Source organism: Drosophila miranda (assembly GCF_003369915.1).
Source record: "Drosophila miranda strain MSH22 chromosome Y unlocalized genomic scaffold, D.miranda_PacBio2.1 Contig_Y2_pilon, whole genome shotgun sequence".
Taxonomy (NCBI): domain Eukaryota; kingdom Metazoa; phylum Arthropoda; class Insecta; order Diptera; family Drosophilidae; genus Drosophila; species Drosophila miranda.
Window position 1 is genome coordinate 17,122,906 of NW_022881614.1, and position 23,709 is coordinate 17,146,614.

A 23,709-nucleotide genomic window follows, 5' to 3' on the forward strand; every position below is an offset into this window, starting at 1 on the left:
TGGATTATAGATTACGATGCAAGGTTGATTATGATTATAAAGAAAGGCTTTCTTTTTCCACGAATTCTGTGTGTTTATTGAATCAAAGAGAGCTCAAAGAGATTCTAAGAGCCGACTTATTTGTCTATAGAAAAAACCAAATCAAACAAACAAAAATCAAGTTGAACTTGTTCGTTTAATATTACGAGGTTTTATTAACTCAATCGATTACATGGCAGCTATAAAGACATCCTATGTATATTTCTAAACGTTTAACGACATCTGCTATACTATTACAGCCGTCCAGGACAAACCAATACCTTCTTGAGAAGGACAACAATCAGAGTCTTCATCTCCTGCATGGCAAATTTTTGACCTAAACGGAACGAAATATAGTCATAGTCAGACCCAAATAAAAGGCGAGTCATCATTATGTCCCTTACCAATGCAGTTCCGTTGCCCCGCACTGAACGGAATGTAGGCATAAGTATGGACGGAATTCATTTGGAGAGTCCCAGTACTTGGGATTGCGATGAACATCAAAAATGTGAATAGTGATCTGAGAGTGTTCGGGAAGGATGAGGCCATTGGCCAATTCCGTCTCTTGGATGGTCTGACGAGCTATGATCGGAACGGAGGGGAACAGGCGCATAGTTTCCTTTATAAAGTATTCCAGGTACTTCAGTTTGCTCAACTGATTGTGGTCCAGATTGTCAAAGTTATCTGCAAGAGGGATAGAACGAGTAGAGAATTATAGTGGAGTTAACTTAAGAGTTCTATCTGCCTACCGTCTATGTGCTCTTCGATCTCCTTGTAGCAAAGCTCTTGCTTTTCGGGATACAGGGACATGTTCATCAGGCTGAAGATAAGGCCGATGGAGGTAGTGTCGAATCCTTCAAACATTAGAGTATCCACCTCCTCGCATATCCCGGCATGATCAATAAGGCCATCTTTCTCTGCACAAATCAGGGTGTCCAGCATGGCAAAACGTTTCTTCCTGCTCACGAAACTACGGCAGAAACAGACAAAGTTTATCAGAGATTCCCCATGCTTTCTGATCTATTCACATGTCATCATCGGCCGTCTAAGTCGATCTTCTGTGTTCCAGCTCCTCCTCGAGCAGTATCCTCCGCTTGGCAATGATCTCGCTGGAAAATTCGTGGACCGTTTTTAAGAATGCATCATACGTCTTAGCCGCAAACCAATTATAGATAGTTTTGTTCCACAGGAGAGGATTGCTTAGGCGCCTGATGAAGCTCATTTCGATCATGTGGATGCCCTCGCGGTAACGATCACTCTTCTCGGCCATTTCATCCAGCTTTACGCACATGCCAGTCTCTGCAAGAAGAGAAATTGATTGATGGTTAACAAATTCTTCACATATATTTATTATACGTACCACAAATGCTGTTCAGAGTGAATCTGGGTATAAGATCGCTCAGGGAAACGATGCTCCCGTCTTGACTTTGAAACTGCTGCACAAACTTCAGACTTTCGGTTCTGTCGAGGTGGATTGAAGGCTTCAGTGAATGCGGCATTCATTGATTTCTAACAAAACTCACCTATAGATCTCCTGGAACTGTCCCAGTATATTGAAATTGAATGTGGGAGTGAGCATCTTGCGACGAGCGTGCCATTTCTTTTCTGAAAGAAGTGGGTATTAGTTTAGGGCTTGGAACTCTCGATCATTTTACCTGTGGATGTCAGAAGACCAGTTCTAAGGGCTGGCTGTAGAAAATCGTACACCAGACTTTTGGTTATCAGTTTCGGATGATTCAGTATGTTCTCGGCGTTCTCTGCATCGATAATGTTCAATAAGGGCACGCCCATGCCATATTCCAAATAGCTTTCACCTAATCTTTGGGACAGCTCTCGAGAGTAGCTAAAAACGGCAGCTGTTAAAGGCATAATAATCAGAGCGATTGAGAACGAGAGAGAAGGAGTGAAGAGATAAGCAAAGCAGTACATATCGAAGCAGTTGGCAAAGATCGTCCGACCTTCCACGGGCCTGCCATCCTTGGTGCGGACTCGTCGGGAGAAAAAGGCCAAAATGTAGTAGTCCTTGTTGATCCTATATAGCCAAAAAGGCAATCATCGCTACACAACCGCACTGATGGACTTCTCTCACGAAACTGCGATCCCGAGCGATTCATCCGAATGGTCATTCGACTATTGCTTGTTTAAGTTTATAATTACAAGCAAACATTAAAGCTGATAAGATTTAATACATTTAGTAAGTAAGTAAAATAAGCCACGAAAAAAGAGAGAGCGTTGCGGGAGTGGACCACCTAATGGGTGGGTACACACGTAATATGCAGCGTTTATACGGCGTTTATCCCGTGTTCTCCCATGAACTTGGATCTAATTGCCTAGACCTCGCTGTTCGGTGAACTTGTTGTACGCTGTAGTCATAATTCAAATGTGTCTGCTACGTGATTATGATATAAAGGAGTATAAACCACGCTCAGGATCAAGAACTATACGCTCAATGATATTATTCTATCCGTATTAACTACATACTGCCGCAGAACTGCTAGTAAAGCCGTTAAAACTTCGAAATTTTCAAGATCTTTCTGTTTTTGGAATTATCAAACAATATTTTACTAAAAGTCATTACGAATAGGAATGGCTCTTTGAAAGAAATGCTATTTATTGTACCTATTCGCAATAATTTTGATAGTCTCTTGAGGCTCTATTGAATTGTATGAAAAATAAACCCGGGTATCTCTGAGTCGTACATATAACTAATATAAAAACTTTTTTGTTTATAAACACACACGAAACTGAAACAGAAACGAGTAAAACTTGTTTCTCGATAGATAATAATGGTTTGGACTTGTTGTTGAGCTTTTTTTATATATGTAGCGCGATTAATAAGCTCGGCTAGGCCTCATTCAAGGCTTGAACCCTACATCGGTTGCACTGCAGTTGTTAAAGTATCTTACGTTCATATATTTCTAGTCCGGTTAATGACAATTAGTTACAGTATAGGTTTTAGAAACCAAACCAACTCTTAAAAGATCTAAGCAGGGCGAATCACTTCCGTCTCAAAAGCTTTACTTGAATGTTGTTCTGTGTCCGCAGTGTAATGCCCACGTTAAGGACAATCGTCTTGGGATCGATCATGGGTAGAATCCGGAATTTCTTGAGAAGGACAACAACTTCATCTCCTGCATGGCAAATTTTTGACCTAAACGGAACGAAATATAGGCGAGTCATCATTATGTCCCTTACCAATGCTGTTCCGTTGCCCCGCACTGAACGGAATGTAGGCATAGGTATGCCGGTTCTGGCAATTCTCGGGAAGGAAGCTCTCCGGACGGAATTCATTTGGAGAGTCCCAGTACTTGGGATTGCGATGAACATCAAAAACGTGTATAGTGATCTGGGAGCGTTCTGGAAGGATGAGGCCATTGGCCAACTCCGTCTCTTGGATGGTCTGACCAGCCATGATCGGAACAGAGGGGAACAAGCGCATAGTTTCCTTTATAAAGTATTCCAGGTACTTCAGTTTGCTCAACTGATTGTGGTCCAGATTGTCAAAGTTATCTGCAAGAGGGATAGAACGAGTAGAGAACGAGGGGGAACGTTGTGAGTTGCTGCGGAGACCGCAACTCTACATTTATACCCGATACTTAGTCAGTATGGCTCTCCTCCGGCAGACGCCGCTAATATTAAACGACACGACAAAGAGTGCGTGCGAGAGAGACAGAAATCAGTCTGAGCGTGACGTCGGGCACTGCGTAGCCACTGCAAATTGATTTCTTGCTTTTGGCTACAAAAATGATCCGATCTGATCCAGATTCAGCAATCTGATAGATATGGTCATTATTTAGTTTTCTCGAATGTGCAATATTGTGGATGCAACAGTTTTTCGTCCTTTGTGGGGGCGGTAGGGAGTGGGGCGAAATTTTGAGATATACGTTTTATAGTGAGATCTAACAGAAGTGCGGATACCAAATTTGGTTACTCTAGCCTTAATAGTCTCTGAGATTTGTGGATGCCCCAGATTTTCGTCCTTTGCGGGGGCGGAAGGGGGTGTGGCGAAATTTGGACACAAAATGGTCAAGGTCCGATATCACAGGAGTGTGGATACCAAATTTGGTTGCTCTGGCTCTTATAGGTTCTGAGATCCTTGAACTCATATTTTGCAATTGGCAAAACCGACCATGAAACCTGTGTGTTAGAGAGAGACAGAGAGAGAAAGAATGAAATTGTTTTCTTGATTCTGGCTATAATCATTATACGATCTGGTTCAGATTTTGCACTGTAGAAGATATAGTCATCTTCTACGATTCTGCGTTTTTGGTTTTATCGTATCTTTAAAAATGTGGATGCCACAGATTTTCGTCCTTTGTGGGGGCGGAAGTGGGCGGGGCGAAGCTTTGAAATATTTTTGTAGCAGTGACATATCACAGAAGTCTGGATCCAAAACATCGTTGCTCTAGCTCTAATAGTCTTTGATCATCATTTATATGGAGATAATGTTTTTTATCCCCAATCGGCCGACTAATTATTTCGAATTAAATAAAACTCGGCGCAGAAATAAAATTACGATATTTTCTTTAATGCGTGACATCCAAATTGCAAGTGTGGCTTGCCTGCCCTTTACATTGCCGCTCCGATCGCTAGGCGCAGCTTCGCTCGGCCGACGTCGGTAGGCAGACGCAAAGCGGAGATAGCGAAGAGCGAGCTGGCAGAGAGCGTTTAGCAGGGCAAGCAAGCGCAGAGCTTTAACAAACAAATGAGTGACATAGACATAAGTAACAAACAAAATAAGCGGCTGAGGGCCGAAGAATTAGGTGCTATTTGGCAAGCAGCTAATCGGCTGGGTTCTGCTCCGAACATTCACCCCCCGTTGGAAGGCAAAGGCTTTCAACAGATCCATCCTGAAGGGGCAGAACCGCTTTTTTTCCAACGGCCCTCTTGAAAAGGCCTCTTTGAGTGCGGATGACGGCTACTCTGATGGTTCCATCTTTTCCTGGGATGACGCTCTCAATGCGGCCAAGCGGCCACCTTAATGGTGGCAGCGTTTCCTCCTTGATCATGACGAGCGCTCCTAGCTTGATGTTTGGAAACGATGACCGCCACTTGCTCCGCTCCTGAAGAATCGAAAGTTACGCCGTGCTCCATTTTCTCCAAAACGCCTGCTTCATTTGACACAGCCGCTGCCATCGACTAAGTAGGTTGACCCGGAGATGCGCCACATCTGGCTCGTCGAATGCAGCTTTCGGGGCTCCATTGAGAAAGTGGTTTGGCGTGAGCACATCTAGATCATCGGGACTTTCTGTAATTGCATAAAGCGGACGGGAATTTAACAAAGCAGAGATTTCACAAGCCAAGGTCTGAATTTCATCAAGAGTAAAAATGTAGGTCCCGACGATGCGATGAAAATGATATTTAGCTGCTTTAACAGCCGCCTCCCACAAACCCCCAAAATGAGGTGAGCGAGGGGGGATGAATTTCCAGTCGATTCCACTAGAAACGCAGAGATGTGACACAGCCGACGTATAAGGATCGCTGAGGAACATTTGCCGAAGCTCCAAAAGCTCATTTTTTGCTCCTACAAAATTTGTTTGCGTTGTCTGACCAGATGATTCGAGGTTTGGGACGTAGACTTATAAAACGCCTTAATGCTGCCAGAAAGGATTCTGTAGATAGATCCCGAACGACTTCCAAATGAGTTGCTTTGGTGCTAAAGCATACGAAGACAGCGATGTAACATTTGATAGGAGGCCTGCTTTTGACTTCCGACTTGTGATAAAAGGGTCCGCAAAAATCAACGCCCGTTGTGTGGAATGCTGGATTAGTCCTTACGCGATCCGCAGGCAAGTTTCCCATGATATGTTCCCTCAGCACTGGCTTCAAACGAAAGCATCTAACACATTTGCGAATGATTCCCGCAACATATTTGCGTCCACCAATAGGCCAGAATTTTTGCCGAAGCAGTCCGAGCAATCCTTGAGCTCCTGCGTGCAGAAACCTTTCGTGAAAGAAGATAATAATAGAGACAGTGACAGGATGTCCCTTAGGAAGCAGGATCGGGTGCTTCGCGTCGTAGTCCAATTCGGCATTTTGGAGGCGGCCTCCAACACGCAGCAATCCAAAGCTATCCAGAAATGGATTCAGTGAGGCCATCGTGCTTTTTGGGGGTAGGGCCTGTTTGCTGGAGAGGGCCCTTATCTCTTCCGAAAATTGTTGCTGCTGTATTGCCCTTATGAGCAAATGCGTACCATTTTTGATGTCGATTACGGTAAGTTGACCCTATTGACCGCGCTATGCCTTTGTCCTTGAGAATGTAGAATCGATATATGTAAGCAAAGACGCGCTGCATGGATCCGAATGAGTTTTGAAATTTGCAATCGTACGATACATCCCTTTCGTTTGAAACAACCAATGCTGCATGACGACGTTCTGGTACATCGGTCGGCAATTGCAAGCCTGCATGCCACTCTGAGCTCTCAAGACGCAAGAATGGTGGTCCAGAGATCCAAAGGCTGCTATCCATTAGTTCAGCGGGCGTGGATCCACGTGATATGATGTCGGCAGGATTCAACTTTGTGGGCACGTGATGCCAAGTCATTCCAGCGGTGAGCTCCTGAATCCGCTGAACTCGATTAGAAACAAATATATTAAAATTCAATGGTGATTCTCGAATCCAGGCAAGGGCTATGGACGAATCCGACCAGCAATGTATTTGGCATGGAGCTGATAATCCCTTAACTATGGTGGACACTAGTTCGGCTAATACGAGGGCAGCGGACAGCTCGAGCTTGGGGATAGTCATACTTTTCAAGGGCGCGACTCTGGATTTAGAGCATAAGAGATGACTTTGCACAATGCCAAGAGCTTCCGAACGCATGTATACACAGGCGCCATATGCTGCTTGGCTCGCATCACAAAACGCGTGCATTTCTAATCTGGCTTGCTGCCGAAGCACGTAACGTGGAAACTTAAAGTTTTTAACCATCGACAACTGCGAAGTCAGCTCAATCCAAGTCGTATGTAGATCCTGGGGCAGGCTTTCGTCCCAATTCAATTTTAGGCTTTCGTTCCATAGCGACTGCATAAATATTTTAGCTTTTGTGATGATGGGAGAGATGAGCCCTAGAGGATCGTAGAACCTAGCTAGGGTAGACAGGACCGAACGCTTCGATATTGGGCCTGCAGCGGTTCCGACGTGAGCGAAGCTAAACAGAAGATTGTCCGTGGTGGGATCCCAAACTAGACCAAGCGCCTTGGTTACTTCAGTCCCGTCATGAAAGGTAAGGAACTTTTCGCGATCCGCCTCCGATACGCCTTCCAAAGCAGCGGGTTCATTGGAACACCATTTACGTATAGGAAAACATCCTTTCGAAAGTAGCTCCTTTACCTGCTGACGAATCTTGATGACAGAATCAATGCTGTCCCCTCCAGATATGAGATCATCGACATAGAAATCTCTTCGAACAACATCAGCGCCAAGCGGAAAACGCAACTCTTCATCATTTGCCAATTGATGCATAGCACGAATTGCTAAGAAAGCGGCAGGTTTGGTTCCGTAAGTAACAGTCTCCAACTTGAACACCTGAATCTCCTCCTTCGGGTCATTGCGCCATAGGATGCACTGCACTTGCGTATCGGGATGGGAAACGCGTACACAGCGGTACATTTTGCAGATATCGCCACACAAGGCGACTTTAAAAAAGCGGAAACGAAGCAGAGTTATCAGAATTTTAGGTTGGATGGTGGGTCCAGCCATTAGCGCATCATTCAGTGATACTCCAGACGCTGTTTTGGCAGATCCATCGAACACTACGCGTAATTTGGTGGTTGTACTATCCTGCTTGTGGACGCATGGGTGAGGCAAGAAGTACTGCGGGAGGTCTGACTGCCGCGAAGCTGGCGACATGTGTCCTAAATCACGATACTCCTGGAGAAACTCCATATATTTTGCCTTAAGCTGTGCATTTTTTGCTAGCTTCCTCTCCAAATTGAGAAATCTACGTAGCGCCTGCTGATACGATTCTCCTAATTACTCGAGACTGCATTTGGTTGGCAAACGCACGGGGTAGGCGCCTGACTCTAGGCGAATGCAGTTTGTGACGAAATGCTGTTCGCAATGAACATCTTCCTCCGAAATTGATGAGGGCGAATAATCTCCATCGACTTCCCAAAACCGCCTTACAATATCGCACAAATTAGTCTCGCAAGCGGAGATGACAGGGGGATCTTCAACGGCTGCTAGCGCCGCACGGGCATTCTCAGAGTTTTTAATACTTCCTGACACTATCCAGCCAAGTTTCGTCTTCTGCAATGTTGGCAATTGGTCTGACAGTCGAATCTGTCCAACGCACATTAATTCGAAGAACAAACCAGCACCTATCAACAGATCACACGCTGGGGCTTGGCGAAATTAGGATCAGCCAGTTTTAGATTATTTGGCATTGGCCAATCCTTTGCGTCTAGGCCGAAGTTAGGCTGCATTCCTGTGATTGAGGCAGTGATAATTGCAGAGAGGAAACCGCGATAGCTTTCGTCTTGAGATTGCAGGACGATGTCCACAGCCTTGCTGGATGGTAGAATTGACTCTCCAATACCGGCGATTTTAACGTGAGACGGGTGAGGAGCTAACTGCAGCTGATTGGCGAGTCGCGATGTTATAAAGTTAACCTGAGAAGCGGAATCTAAAATGGCACGCCATGGAATAAGCGATCCAAAACGGCCCCTGACATAAACGATTGCAGTAGCTAGCAGCACGTTTTGGCTAGGCAGAGATTTTTGACTCGAGGGGGAGGGCTAATATATTTGCTTGCTACTAGGGCACTTGCAGGATCATGCTGGGTCGATTCCGTGCTCGGCGACGGCAACTCATCGTCAGCGCCCGACTGCATGTGGAGCAGTGTGTGATGCTTGGCTTGGCAATTTCTACATGCCCCTGACTTGCAGCGTTGCAATGAATGGCCTTTGTTGAGGCAGTTTAGACATAAATGGCGCTTCTTCACCTCCTTGTATCGAGAAAAAACAGGGAGATCTATAAATGCCTGGCATCGGGATATGTAGTGATCGGAGGATTTGCAATACTTGCATGTTGAGCTATTATGATCGTTAATGGAGGTGATTAGGGGGCTAGGTTTACTGTCTCCCACCTGCTGGCTAGGAATTGTTACCATAGCCGATCCCAAATTTTCCAGCATCCGACATCTTGCTTCCAAGAATGAGGCCATGCTTGACCACCGAGGCAATCCTGATTCTCTTCCCATTTCTCCTTGGTCTTGTGGTCCAATTTCGTGCCTATGATCCCAGTACTTGGGATTGCGATGAACATCAAAAACGTGTATAGTGATCTGGGAGCGTTCTGGAAGGATGAGGCCATTGGCCAACTCCGTCTCTTGGATGGTCTGACCAGCCATGATCGGAACAGAGGGGAACAAGCGCATAGTTTCCTTTATAAAGTATTCCAGGTACTTCAGTTTGCTCAACTGATTGTGGTCCAGATTGTCAAAGTTATCTGCAAGAGGGATAGAACGAGTAGAGAACGAGGGGGAACGTTGTGAGTTGCTGCGGAGACCGCAACTCTACATTTATACCCGATACTTAGTCAGTATGGCTCTCCTCCGGCAGACGCCGCTAATATTAAACGACACGACAAAGAGTGCGTGCGAGAGAGACAGAAATCAGTCTGAGCGTGACGTCGGGCACTGCGTAGCCACTGCAAATTGATTTCTTGCTTTTGGCTACAAAAATGATCCGATCTGATCCAGATTCAGCAATCTGATAGATATGGTCATTATTTAGTTTTCTCGAATGTGCAATATTGTGGATGCAACAGTTTTTCGTCCTTTGTGGGGGCGGAAGGGAGTGGGGCGAAATTCTGAGATATACGTTTTATAGTGAGATCTAACAGAAGTGCGGATACCAAATTTGGTTACTCTAGCCTTAATAGTCTCTGAGATTTGTGGATGCCCCAGATTTTCGTCCTTTGCGGGGGCGGAAGGGGGTGTGGCGAAATTTGGACACAAAATGGTCAAGGTCCGATATCACAGGAGTGTGGATACCAAATTTGGTTGCTCTGGCTCTTATAGGTTCTGAGATCCTTGAACTCATATTTTGCAATTGGCAAAACCGACCATGAAACCTGTGTGTTAGAGAGAGACAGAGCGAGAAAGAATGAAATTGTTTTCTTGATTCTGGCTATAATCATTATACGATCTGGTTCAGATTTTGCACTGTAGAAGATATAGTCATCTTCTACGATTCTGCGTTTTTGGTTTTATCGTATCTTTAAAAATGTGGATGCCACAGATTTTCGTTCTTTGTGTGGGCGGAAGTGGGCGGGGCGAAGTTTTGAAATATTTTTGTAGCAGTGACATATCACAGAAGTCTGGATCCAAAACATCGTTGCTCTAGCTCTAATAGTCTTTGAGCAATAGGCGCTGAAGGGGACGGACAGACGGACGGACGGACGGACAGACGGACAGACGGACAGACGGACAGACGGACAGACAGACATGGCTCAATCGACTCGGCTATTGATGCTGATCAAGAATATATATGCTTTATGTTGAAGAATGACCATCTCTAGCAATGCACGCATGTATTGACAGACAAATGAGTATGTAGACGTATGTATGAGTGAGAGACGTAACGAAGCGACGTTCTCTTATCTCCCTTTTTGTTCTCCCTTTCGTTCGGTCTCTTTCTGCCTGCGAGCAGAGCATTTATTAGTCACAAATAAACCTTACATATGAATGGTTGCGTTTTTACTTTTCGGTACAAGAACTTCCCTTGCAACGGCAGCGAAATTCTGTCCAACAGGTTATGGGCCCAGGTTCGGATTTTGTAAATTAAAAGTAAAGTGATTGTTTTAGTTACGAACTATTAACATCGGTGTGACTCAGAGACTAAACGATAATCAGCAATGAGCGGGATGTATCAAATAGACAAATTAGAGGAGGGAAATTATGACTCCTGGTGTATTCAAATGCGGTCTGTGTTGGTGCACGCTGAATTGTGGAGTGTGGCATCTGGTGACCTGCTACCAACGAATGTTCCCGAAGGTGTGAATTGGCAGGCCAAGGATGAAAAGGCGCTGGCCATGATCACATTGAGTGTGAAAACTTCACAGTTGGGATACATTAAAAATTGCAGTAAGTCGTCCGAAGCATGGAACAAATTAAAGAGTGTTCATCAACCAAGTGGACCTGTACGAAAGGTTCAACTGTACAAGAAATTGCTAAGCAAGCGCATGGACCAAAGGCAAAGCATTTCAAGCTGCATTAATGAGTTCGTGGATATTCTTGATGGCCTTGGGTCAGTAGGAATCGAGCTAAATGATGAACTGCGCTCAATTGTTTTGTTGTCAAGTCTTCCAGAACAATTCGAAAATTTCGTTGTCGCCATAGAGACGCGCGACAGTCTGCCGACTTTCGATGTTCTATGCGTAAAACTGAAGGAAGAAGGCGAACGAAAGGGAAACACAGAAGATCAAAAGGAATACGCAAAGGCATATACCGCAGTACATAAGCCGGCCGCGCACAGAGCGCAAACGAAGAGAAACAATACAATGATATGTTTCAAGTGTGGTGAGCGCGGGCATATGAAGGCTCAGTGTAAGAAGGAGAGCGCAAATGTGGAAAGAGCAGCAAGAGTGGAGAACAAGCAGTGCAGTCTATTAAATTCGTTGGACGCAGATAATTTGAAAAAGAGTATGTGGTGTTTGGATAGTGGTGCCACAAGCCACATGTGTTGTGAGAAACAGTTATTCACAAAGTTCGAGAAACACACAGAAATTATTGGTCTGGCTGACTCCGGTTTCCTAAAAGCTGAAGGAAAAGGGGAAGTAGAGCTGAAGACAGAGATATGCACGCTGCTGTTAAAGAATGTTCTCTATGTGCCCGAAATGAATGGAAATTATTTCTCGGTGAGCAGCGCTGTGCAGAATAAATGTTTCGTCACTTTTGGACAAGAATATGCACGAGTTATCCAAAATGGCGAATGCATTGTAAAGGCGAACAGAAACTTGTATATGTTTCGTGGAAAACAAAACAACTGTTTTGCGGCGGTTAAGGCTGATGGTGCCCTGTGGCATAAACGGTACGGCCACTTGAATATCAGTAGTATGAAAGATTTGATCAGCAAAGGAATGGTGCGCGGCATTGAAAATATGGTTTTCCCGGCGAATATGAATTGCAAAACATGTATGGTCAGCAAGATTCATGCGCAACCATTTCCTGTTGCAACCACCAGTAGAGCTCAAGATATATTGGAACTAGTTCATGCAGATGTGTGCGGGCCCTTTGGCACACAGTCGCTTGCTGGATCAAAGTATTTTCTAACCTTCATCGATGACAAATCAAGGCGTATATTTGTGTATTTCCTGCGGACAAAGGATGAAGTCTTCCAGAAGTTCGTCGAGTTCAAAACCCTGCTTGAACGGCAAACGGGAAAAAGTCTCAAATGTATCCTGAGCGACAATGGCGGTGAATTTGTCAACAAATCGTTTGATGAATTTCTGAAAACTAATGGGATTGAGAGGCAGCTGACAGTGGCGTACACTCCACAGCAAAACGGCGTTGCTGAGAGGGCAAACCGCACTCTGGTGGAAATGTCAAGATGTATGCTGGTCCAGTCAGGATTAGGCGAATCCTTGTGGGCTGAGGCAGTCAACGCAGCTGTGTATGTACGGAATCGATCACCGACCAGGGCGCTGACCAGTATGACGCCTATGGAAGCGTGGACTGGTAAGAAACCTTTTGTTGGTCATCTAAAGGTTTTTGGCTCCGTTGCAGTAGCTTTGGACAAGGGTCCAAGGAAGAGTAAACTTCAACCAAAAGGCAAAGAATATCGCATGATTGGATATTCAGTAGCGGCTAAGGGCTATCGACTGTATGACCCTGTGTCTCATCAGGTGATTGAGAGGCGAGATGTTCTCTTTGACGAGATCCAAGACGACAAGGATACAGTCACAATCGAACTTCCGAAGGCAGCAGTTAGCATGCAGTCAGGCGGCGATACTGATGACATTGACAGCAGCGGTGGAGACAGCAGCCATGGTGCAAGCGTTGACGGGGAGAATCCCAGTAGCAGCGGTACTGATGGGTACGAGAGCGCAACAGAAAAGGTTGAGTCACCAGCTCCTCGCGTTGGACCTGGCAGACCAAGGCTGATTCGGACCGGCAAACCTGGCCGTCCGAGAAAGGAGTACAACATTCTTGGTGCTCTGGTTGCCAGCGACGTAATGATTCCAGTATCCTACGAGGAGGCGTTGATCAGTATTCATGCATCACATTGGTCCGAAGCGATGCAACGCGAATATGAGGCATTAATGGCAAACGAGACATGGCAGTTGGCAGACTTACCGGCAGGACAACGAGCAGTTGGATGCAAATGGGTATATAGCCTGAAACGCGACAAAGATGGTCAAATCGAACGTTTCAAGGCGCGGCTGGTGGCAAAAGGTTGCTCCCAGCAGTACGGCATAAACTATGCGGAAACATTTTCTCCAGTCTGCAGACTGGAGAGCGTGCGATTTATTCTTGCGCTAGCAGCAGAATTGAAATTATATGTCAACCAAATGGATGTATGTACGGCATACCTCAACAGTGACCTGAGCGATACGGTGTACATGAAGCAACCACAAGGGTACATTGATCGAGCTTATCCAGCGAAGGCTATGCTGCTTAAAAAGGCAATATATGGATTGAAGCAGTCAGGAAGGGAATGGAATTCGAAGCTGAATGGCGTCCTGACTAATCTGGGTTTTGTTTCCTGTGACAACGAGCCGTGCCTCTACCAGCAGAGAGGGAAAGGTAACTTATCGTTAATCTTGGTATATGTTGACGATTTACTTATAGCATGTCAGTCCAAAGAGGACATGCTCGGTATCAAATCGGCTATTTCAAATGCGTTCGAATGTATCGACAAAGTTGTTCCAGAGCTGTTCTTAAGCATGGAGGTACACCGTGAAGGTGAGCTTGGGCCTATCACCATAGGCCACTCGCAATACATCAAGGAACTATTGCAAGCTCACGACATGGACAAATGTAGACCAGTGGCTACTCCGTTGGATGCGGGGTTCCAGGTGGATTGTACTAATGAGCAGTGTCAAAAGGTTGATCCTGTCATGTATCAATCCATGATTGGTGAGCTGATGTGGCTGGCACTCACAACCAGACCGGACATTTTGCATTCAGTTGCAAAGTTGGCCCAGAGGAACAAAGATCCGCACGCAGAGCATCTGGCTGGTGTGAAGCACGTTCTGAGGTACTTGGCAGCGACGATGAACTTCAAACTACACTACAAAAGGTGTCACCAGCCACTTACTGGATATGTGGATGCGGATTGGGGCGGCGATCGAACTAACCGGAAGTCGTATACGGGCTATGTTTATTTTTTGGCAGGTGGCCCAATTTCTTGGCGATCTGAGAAACAACGCAGCGTGGCACTTAGCAGCACGGAGGCAGAATACATGGCACTGTCGGCTGCGGGTAAGGAGTGCATATTCTTACGTCGCTTAATCATTGAAATTGGCTGTGGAGATGAAGCTACCTCAACTACCTTATATGGCGATAATCTGAGCGCACAAGAGCTGGCTAGGAACCCAGTGCATCACTCAAGGACCAAGCATATTGATATTAGATATCACTTTGTTCGACAGATTGTAGAGGAAGGTCAAGTTAAGTTAAAGTATGCTAGTACAACAGATATGATTGCAGATATCTTGTCCAAGAATCTCCCTAAGAGAAAGCATCTCGAATTTACAAAATTGTTAAGTTTAAATTGAGTTAAATGGAATTTGTAAGCATGCAAATTAAATAACTGCGGTAGCGGATTGTGTTTTTAAAAAGTTTTTATTTTACTTCTAACTTCACTGATATAGATTTAAGTAGAGGGTCACAAAGGATTCCGGGCAAAGGGTTTGCGCGATCTTAATTTTTAGCTCGACTTTGCGGTGTCGCTTCTGGATCAAGACTGACTTGAACTTTCTGATCTTTGCATCGTTGATCCCTTTCGGGAATAGTTTTTCTATAAACATTTCAATTGATTTCGCCCTCCCGAGTATTGGATTTCGTCATCCAAAGACAGAACTGTAAAATGCCTAAAGTGCAGGATCTGCAGAAAGCCGGGAGTGAGATTGTTTATGAGAAGCCGGGTGTGGGCAAACATTGGTTTTCCATTTAGGCGAGTGTCAAAGATTGGGATTGCGGCGGGAGCCCTTGCGATTGTACATCTTAGAAATCAATTAGGCGGACGCCCAAGATTGAAATTGTTTTCGTTTTGGAAAGCCAAAGATTGTTTACAACTCGTATAAGAGCTCAATAGAATTGGGTACGTTAACTCCCCCCATTCTTAAATGTTTCGTCCCGATACATTTTGAAGTTCTGATAGAGCTCTAATTTCTTCTGACAGTATTTGAATGTTAGGTTAGGTTAGGTTAAGGCGGTAGCCGGGAGGGGGGGGATAAGAGCCTCCCGCCCCCAAGCTCACTTGGACCTATAAAAGGTCCGTTGTGTTGCCGCATGGGCATGTGCCCCTTCGCGTTGCCCGAACCGTGAGAGCATACTACTGCAGGTTAAGGGCAGTCCCATCCGGTGGCTTGGATGTATTTGGACAAGGTCCCTGGTTTGATTACGGACAGGTCCGAAATGTCCGTGAGGAAAGCGGCCCCGAGAATTCGAAGACGACGATTTCCAAGGGCTGGGCAGTGGCAGAAGAAGTGGGGGACCGATTCCTCCTCCTCCTCGTCGTTATGAGGGATTGACAGTCTAGAGGCGTGAGTGCCGATCTGCCAGTGTCCCGTAATGGCTCTAGTAACTGCAGAGCACTGTGCTCTGCTGAGTTTATACAGCTCTGCTGAGCGCTTCTTCGATCGATATGGCCATATCAATCTTGAGACTTTACAGGAAACGGTTTGCTGCCATCTCCTATTGGCATTTTGCTCGAACAATTCGTGCGTTAGGAGCCTGCACGTAGCCAAGGGCATCGCTACTTGCTCCCTCTCCGGTAGGAGAGGAATCGTAGTACCCTGCCTGGCTAGCTCGTCGGCGGCGTCATTCCCCTCGATGTCCCTGTGGCCGGGGACCCATATAAGGAAGAGATCTAACTGCTCTGCGATCTCGTGCAGAGACCTGCGGCAGTCATTTACAGTCGCTGAGTTCGACGATATTGAGCCTAGAGCTTTGATAGCTGCTTGGCTGTCCGAGAAGACGCACACTAAGTGCGTATCTAGAAGTAATTTGGAGACGATCGAAATGGCCTCCTTGATGGCTTCAACCTCCGCTTGGAACACACTACAGTGATCCGGGAGCCTGAAGCAATGACTGATGTTCAGCTCGCTGCAGTAGACTCCGCCTCCCACGCGGCCGTCTAGCTTTGAGCCATCAGTGTAGAAGTGGACCGCATTTGCAGGTCCTGGTTCGCCCATCTCCCAGTCCTCCCTAGATGGGATTGATACCTGGAAGGGCGTCGAGAGGTGATCACTGGGGATACAGTAATCTGTCCTCTCTGGTAATTGCGGGAGTCTCATCAGGATTCCCGAGTGCCCAACCGCGGATGCTTTCCACAGTCTGGCTTCTCTCATTCTGAGGGCGGAAAGTGTTGCCACCTTCTTTCCCATGAGATCCACAGGGAGGAGGTCCAGCACAGTATCCAGGGCTTCCCCTGGAGTAGTGCGTAGCCCGCCAGTTATGCATAGCTCTGCCATGCGTTGAACTCTGCTGAGTTTATTGAGGCATGTCCTTCTGTCCAAGGCTGGCCACCATACCACCACTCCATAGAGCATGATTGGTCGTATGATGGCGGTGTAGAGCCACCGAACTATATAGGGGGTCATTCCCCATTTTAGTCCGATGGCTTTCCTGCAAGTATAGAGGGCCACTGTGGCCTTCTTTACTCTATCCTCTATGCTCAATTTCCAATCGAGCTTTCTATCGAGGATTAGGCCAAGATACTTGGCGTTGTTGCTGAAGACTAGCGTTTCCCCACATAGTCTTGGGGGAATCAGTACCGGAACTTTGTACTTCCTAGTGAAAAGCACCAGTTCCGTTTTAGACGGGTTGACGCCTAACCCGCATTTGTCTGCCCATTTCGACATTTTCGTGAGAGTACTTGTCATGCACTCACACAATGTCTGCGGAAATTTTCCGGAGAATGCTATGGCAACATCGTCCGCGTACGCCACCACACGGCAGCCACCCCCCTCTATCTCCCGCAGCAGTGTGTTCACTGCCACGTTCCATAGGAGGGGCGAGAGGACTCCGCCCTGCGGTGTGCCTCTGCTGACAAATCTGGCACACTTTGACGTCCCCAGTGATGCCTCAACCGTCCTGCATTGTAGCATCTGATCGATCAGGCTCACCGTCCTGGAGTCAACGCCCAGATCCGTCAGTGCGCCCGTGATGGCGGTCGGAAGGATGTTGTTAAAGGCGCCTTCTATGTCGAGGAAGGCTACTAGGGTGTACTCCTTAAAATTAAGGGATGCTTCGATGATCGATGTGATCGAGTGTAGGGCCGTTTCGGTGGATCTTCCCTTCCGATAGGCATGCTGGGAGTCTGAGATCAGACTGGACGGAATGCACGCCGTTAGATGCAGCCCCAGGAGCCGCTCCATCGCCTTTAGAAGAAAAGACGATAGACTTATGGGTCTGAAATCCTTTGGGGCAGTGTGCGAGGGCTTGCCTGCCTTGGGTATGAATACGACTTTGGTCTGAAGCCAGGTGTCAGGAATGCACCCGTGGGAGAAGATTCCCTCGTAAATTATTTTGAGCCAGTTAATGGCTTTATGTCCCGCGTGAATCAGTTGGGCAGGGAAAATGCCCCGCGGACTTGTAGGGTTTAAAGCTTCTGATCGCCCAGGAAATGTTCTCCTGGCTTAGCAGTCCCAAGATGGCATTTGAGGCGACAGAAGGAGGCGCGAGGTAGTTGGGTCTGTTTTCATCGCAGCCAGGGAAGTGGGTATTTAGGAGAAGATTTAGCGACTCCTCGCTGGACGTAGTCCACGACTGGTCGGTGTTCTTCAAGTAGCCCAGGGTGGGTGTTGTCTTCGAGAGAACTCTGCGCAAGCGTGAGGCTTCTGAGTTACTCTCGATTTCGCTGCAGAACTTACGCCAGGAGGCGCGTTTGGCTTTTCTAAGTTCTTTGTTGTAGGTTGACAGACTGGCCTTGTATTCGGCCCAGTTTTGCTCAACGTTTTCAGCCTTAGCTTTATTGAAGAGTCTCCGGGAGGCTTTCCGGAGTTCACCCAGTTTCGGATTCCACCATTCAGGTTTCTTCCGGCCTCTGTTCTTGCCAGAGGGGCATGCTTTGTCGAGCGCCTTATTGCAGGCGTCGGTAAAGATCTTAAGAAGACGAGTCGTGGCCTCCGTGGAGAACTCCTCCTCAGATGGGGGCTCAGGGAGAACACGACAGAGGTAATCAGAGTACCGAGTCCAGTTTGTCCGCCTGATGTTTCGGAACCGGACTGGCTTCGGTACTGAGAAGGAGAAGACAGTTTCCACGTACCTGTGGTCCGAGAAGGAGTGCTCTTCCAGGACCCTCCAGGATACAATTTTACGCTGGATCTCATGAGAGGCAAGCGTGAGGTCCAGGACCTCCTTGCGGTTTTTAATGATAAAGGTGGGATCACTACCCCGGTTTAGTAAGACCATCTGAGGGGTCAGTAAGTAACTGAAAAGGTACTCACCCCTTTCGTTTGTGTCAGTGCTTCCCCACTGACAGTGATGTGCATTGGCATCGCACCCCACAATTAGGCCGATGTCCTTGGCCGAGCAGTCTGCGATTAGAGCCCGGAGAGGCGCGTGTGGAGGGGGGTCTGGTTGTTCATGCTTATGTATGCGGAGCAGATCCTCAGTGAGCGCTCCTGGCCTTCGAGGCTCACTGCGGTGTGGTCTTCATTGCTGAAATTTGGGAGCAAAAATAGGTGCAACTCTTATTTTGCAAGAATGCAGGTACGAATTTTACCTGCGGTTTCAGCTACATATAGCTTGTAGTCAGAAGTCCTCAGACCGGAGACCCTGTTTCCGAGGATCCAGGGCTCCTGAATGAGGACTATGTCGGCTCCACCCTTGGCCAGGTGGAGCAGTAGAGCAGCGCATGCTGCCTTACAATGGTGGAGGTTTATCTGCAGGAGCGTCAACGACATTCCTGAGGCTCGCCTCCACCATTGTTACTTCTAGATCGCTGTCAGGGGACTTCGGCTCCTCCCCGACAACGATGTGGCTGAGACCTCTGGCTAGGTCGCTCTCGTCGAACGCGTAGTCGTCCAAGATATCGTCCGACATCATGGACGCCGCATCCGACGCCGGGTTGTCTTTCTCGCACGAGGCCTCCTCTTTTGGGATCTCCGGCAGCTCCGGGTCTGGCTCGACCTCCGCTTGCCTGCCCTTGCGATCGGACTTGTAAGTGGATATGGTGACCTTCTTGTAGCCATAATCCACTACACCGTCCGACTTTGCGAGGAGATCAATGGATTCCTCATTTAGGACGAGGATAATCTGGCGCCTCTGCCCTTGGATATCCTCCACCTTTGCCACCTTCCAATCGGCTGTAGGAAGGTGGGGGTTGCAGACCTGCAGTAACCTGAGGATCTTCTCAGGCTCTGCAGGCTTAGCCGAGACCCACGCTCTGGCTCTCGGGCGACTAGGGACATCTTCCCACTTCACGGCCTCCAGTTTCGCCCCTGGATAGACCTCTTTTAGGGCCGCCACCGCCTTCATGTAGAGAGCCGCAGAGCGAGCGTCTTGGCAGGGGATGGCTTTCACCTTGCCTTGATGCCACCCTGCGTCCTCACACTTTGGCGGAGGTCCGCCGTTCTCCTCCAGTTCCAGTAGGAACCGGTCCTGGAGCTCGTTCTCCACCAGGTGCCACTTATCGCGAGGGACATGGCCGTCCTCGGCGCCCCTGTCCAGGACACCGATCAGGGTCCTGCCCCTCGCCACCTCAGCGAACGACCGGTTCGTGAGGTGGGTCTTCACCCGCTTGGCTTGCTGGGCTTGGCCTGGCTGATTTGCGGGGTCCTCCGCTGAGCGTTGCCGCTTGTTGGCGGCCTTGGCTGCGCCCTTTCCGGCTTTGGCTGGCTGGAACAGTGGAAGGATTGAGCAGGCCCACAGCCTCTGCTCCTTTCCTTCGGCTGACGCCTTGAAGTTCGGGTCTTCGTTGGACAGGATGAAAGCCGCTCGTCTCCTGTCCTGGTACGACGGCTTTCCACCCCGTGGTGCAGAGACGCTGCCCGCCGGGGCTCCCATGGGTTCTTCGGTCCCGGTGCGCTTACCAGCCGCGATTACGCTCTGCTTGGCAGCCGCCCCGGTATCCGCTTCGCCCTTGGAGCCACCCGACTTGGAATGACCCGATTGGCTTTTCGGGCCCCCCCTCGCTGCGGCTGCTGCCTGAAGACGGTGGACCGACTCAGTCTCCTTCCCCGTCTTCTTTGGACCCGGTTTCCCAGGCGCTGGTGCAGAGGGATTGGCTTGTCCCTCCGGTACTTTAAGAGGAGTACCGAGTTCCTTTGCGGTGTTTTTATTTGGTATTTTTGATATGTTTGGCATTTTTGTTCCCACGAGTAGCCCGCTTGCCCCGGGAAGCCTGATTTAAACTGGAGGTCGGCAGGTATCCAGAGTCCGCATATTAGCGACCGGGCACCCCCCCGGCCATGCATCCCTCGGCATATAACAGTGTCACCTTGGATTGGGGTAATTTCACTGAGAGTTTTCTTCTCTCCGCCCGACTACCATTCGCCAGCATCCTAGCAGAGACATGACCGTGCTAGGACCTGTTTCCAGCCGGCCTCACGGGGAGAGTATAGTCGCACTTCCACCGGTGTGCACAGTTACGGCGGGTGACGGTTCGCTCGCAACCCTCTGTGTCCTAGGGGGGGGGGGGGGGGGGGTGTGAGACGCAGACCGGGTATTACTAACCGGAGCGGCTGCGCCTGCGCCGAGTTCACAGTTGTGCGAGCCGACCCGTCATCCGTTTGTCCCCCTGTAGCACCCAATGGCTGACGGCTTATTTGAATGTTGCTTTCCACTATTTCTTCTGACGGTATTCTTATTGATTTAATAAGTACAAATTTGGTTAATTTATAGCCAAAGTAAAATAACATTATCAATATCAAAATGATTAAGAATAATATTGTTAATGGTAAGGCCGTATTACCTAATGTTATAAGGGGATTTAAAATATTAACATTATCAAAAGAAAATTGCTTATCATTCGATTGTATATAATCAACTAATTCAAAATCGCTATATCTATGATGCGATATATATATTAGAATTTTACCCTTATCATTTATGTGGGTTATATTATTTATTACAATTGTATAAGGGGATTTAAAATATTAACATTATCAAAAGAAAATTGCTTATCATTCGATTGTATATAATCAACTAATTCAAAATCGCTATATCTATGATGCGATATATATATTAGAATTTTACCCTTATCATTTATGTGGGTTATATTATTTATTACAATTGTGTTGTTGAATATAAGGAGATACAATCCTAACAAAGTAGTATTGTCTACGATATTTTTGCCTGAAACTAATATGGCACCATCCGGAATGATGTCTATTTCTTTGTTTTTTTCCCTTTTTTTTAGTGCAGTTGGCTTTAAAGCCATTAAGTAAATTGGTGAAACAGGTCTTCTTTAAATTTATTTGTGCGTAATTGTTAAAAGTTTCACTTTTAAAATTATTCATTAAATAGTATTTCTCCTTACATTCATAAACTTTTTCACTTATAACTAACATTCCATCATTTTGTGAGATGGCTCTTGCATGGTAAAACTTGCAAATATCTTTAATTTGAGGATATTTTATGTAAATGATTATTAAATCAGCATTTCGAATTATTTTAACCGTTGCAATGTCCAGCAGATCAGACAGTTCAACAGGATGTTTTTCATGCTTATAAATGTCCTCTATTTCGTTTTTATTTAAAATTTTTGTATTGAAAATGTTTACTTTTAAGAGGGTTATGGTATCAACTAAATTTAGTAGGTCAAAAGTTATTAATTTTAAACGATGCTTTCTCAGTATCGTTTCTTCATTGAAGATGACATTTTTTAATGAATTTGATAGCAATTCAATTTCTTTGAAAAATTTGGAATTTATTACAAATTGTTTATTATTATTTTCAGTTAATTCATTTACTTTATTTTGTATTTTCAAAAAGTCGTCATGATCAGGGCTGCCTGCTATCCATTTCCAAATGGTACCTAATTCATTTATTCCCCTTTCATTCCGTTTTGGAACTAATTCTGAAATCATTAATTTTAATAGACTTAAGCCCATTGATATTTCCCACTCATCGTCTGAATTAATTGATTTGTTGACATATTTGGATTCTTTATCAATTATCTCTCTATAAAAACTCAAATTAGTAATATGGAAAAGTTCAGCGTATGTTTCATAAGTGTAAACGTCTCTGTCGTCTTTGAGCAATAGATAGTCACTATGCGTAAAGTCAATTACTTCCGAAGTCGTCAATATAACAAAAGTCAGTATTAGTATATTCGCATACATTTTCTGGAAAAAAAATATTTAATATTTGATGTTATCTTTATGTATAATTCTGTTTCTATTGTTGATTATAATTTTATTCGGTCGATTTTCCTTAACTACCTGCTTTTTGTATCGGGATTGAAGTTTATTTCTTTCCCCGAATTTCTTTTCATAAGCTACTTCTCCTATTTTATAATCTTTTTCTCTTCTATCTTTGTTATGTAGCTTAAGCATTTTGGTCTGAGCTTCCTTAAGTAATATTGGATTATGCTTGTGTTCTATTTTGTTATACAATATGTCATATGGCATTTGATTGGTCGTTGAATGTATCGTCAGGTTATATTTCAGTGCCGCCCTTATTATTATTTCTGAATAATCTGTTAGATTTAGTTCATCCTTGATGCACCGCGCTATTTCTGTTAGTGTGGAATGTACCCTTTCTACCTGACCATTTGAGGTGCTGTGTCTGGGATCAGCATAATAAATAGTTAAGTTACTTCTTTGTATGAATGATCTAAATTGTGCTGAAGTAAAGCTTGGTTCGTTGTCAGTCATTAAAGATGTTGCTAACGGAAAGTGTTGCAAAATTTCCATTACCTTATTTTCAATGTTTAATTTACTTTGAATTTCCTTGACCACCAAGTATTTGGAATAAGAATCTATACAAGTTATGAATGTTAGGTTTTGGGTATAGTATATGTCTAAGTGTAATTGATCTCCTTCTTTTGCTGGAATGGGAGCTTCCCCAATTGGAATTTTTACAGGGTGTCTGTGATATTTGTTTTTGTTACAGATCTCACAATTTTTTATATATTCTTTTAATTTTTTGTGCAGGTTTGGCCAATAATACAGCTTAGTTATTTGTTTGTAATTTTCGTCTAGTCCTCTATGGGCTCTGCAATGTGTTTCTTCTATAATTATAGCTTTATCTTCTGAATTTACTACATCTTGGAGGAACTTTCTCGTGAAGAGAAATTTATTTATGAAGTTTTCCTTTAGCCTATTTTGGATAAGGTATAAATCTTCTAAAGTGCAGTGTATTCCTGTGGTTAAGTGAGGCTGAATAAATTCTTTTAAAATGATTAGCAGATTGTCTACCGTATCAAATTTAATAATATGTCGGGTATTTTCATAAACTCTTACTAACTCATGAACTGTGAATCTCCCTTGCGCTAATAGTAGCTGCTGTTTAAATTGGTTTAGAGGCTTGCTAGTCTCTTGAATGACGTTTTCAAAACTACTCTCTGCTG

The 23,709-nt window shown here is 45.8% G+C and overlaps 1 protein-coding gene and 1 pseudogene across 2 annotated transcripts in view; one reads left to right on the top strand and one right to left on the bottom strand.

Annotated features, from left to right (window-relative positions):
* The window catches only part of LOC117185942 (locomotion-related protein Hikaru genki-like), a 126,126-nt gene that overhangs the window by 21,446 nt on the left and 80,971 nt on the right, over positions 1-23,709 (top strand). The gene's annotated exons all lie outside the window — the stretch shown is intronic.
* LOC117192835 lies at positions 258-3,430 on the bottom strand (annotated as a pseudogene).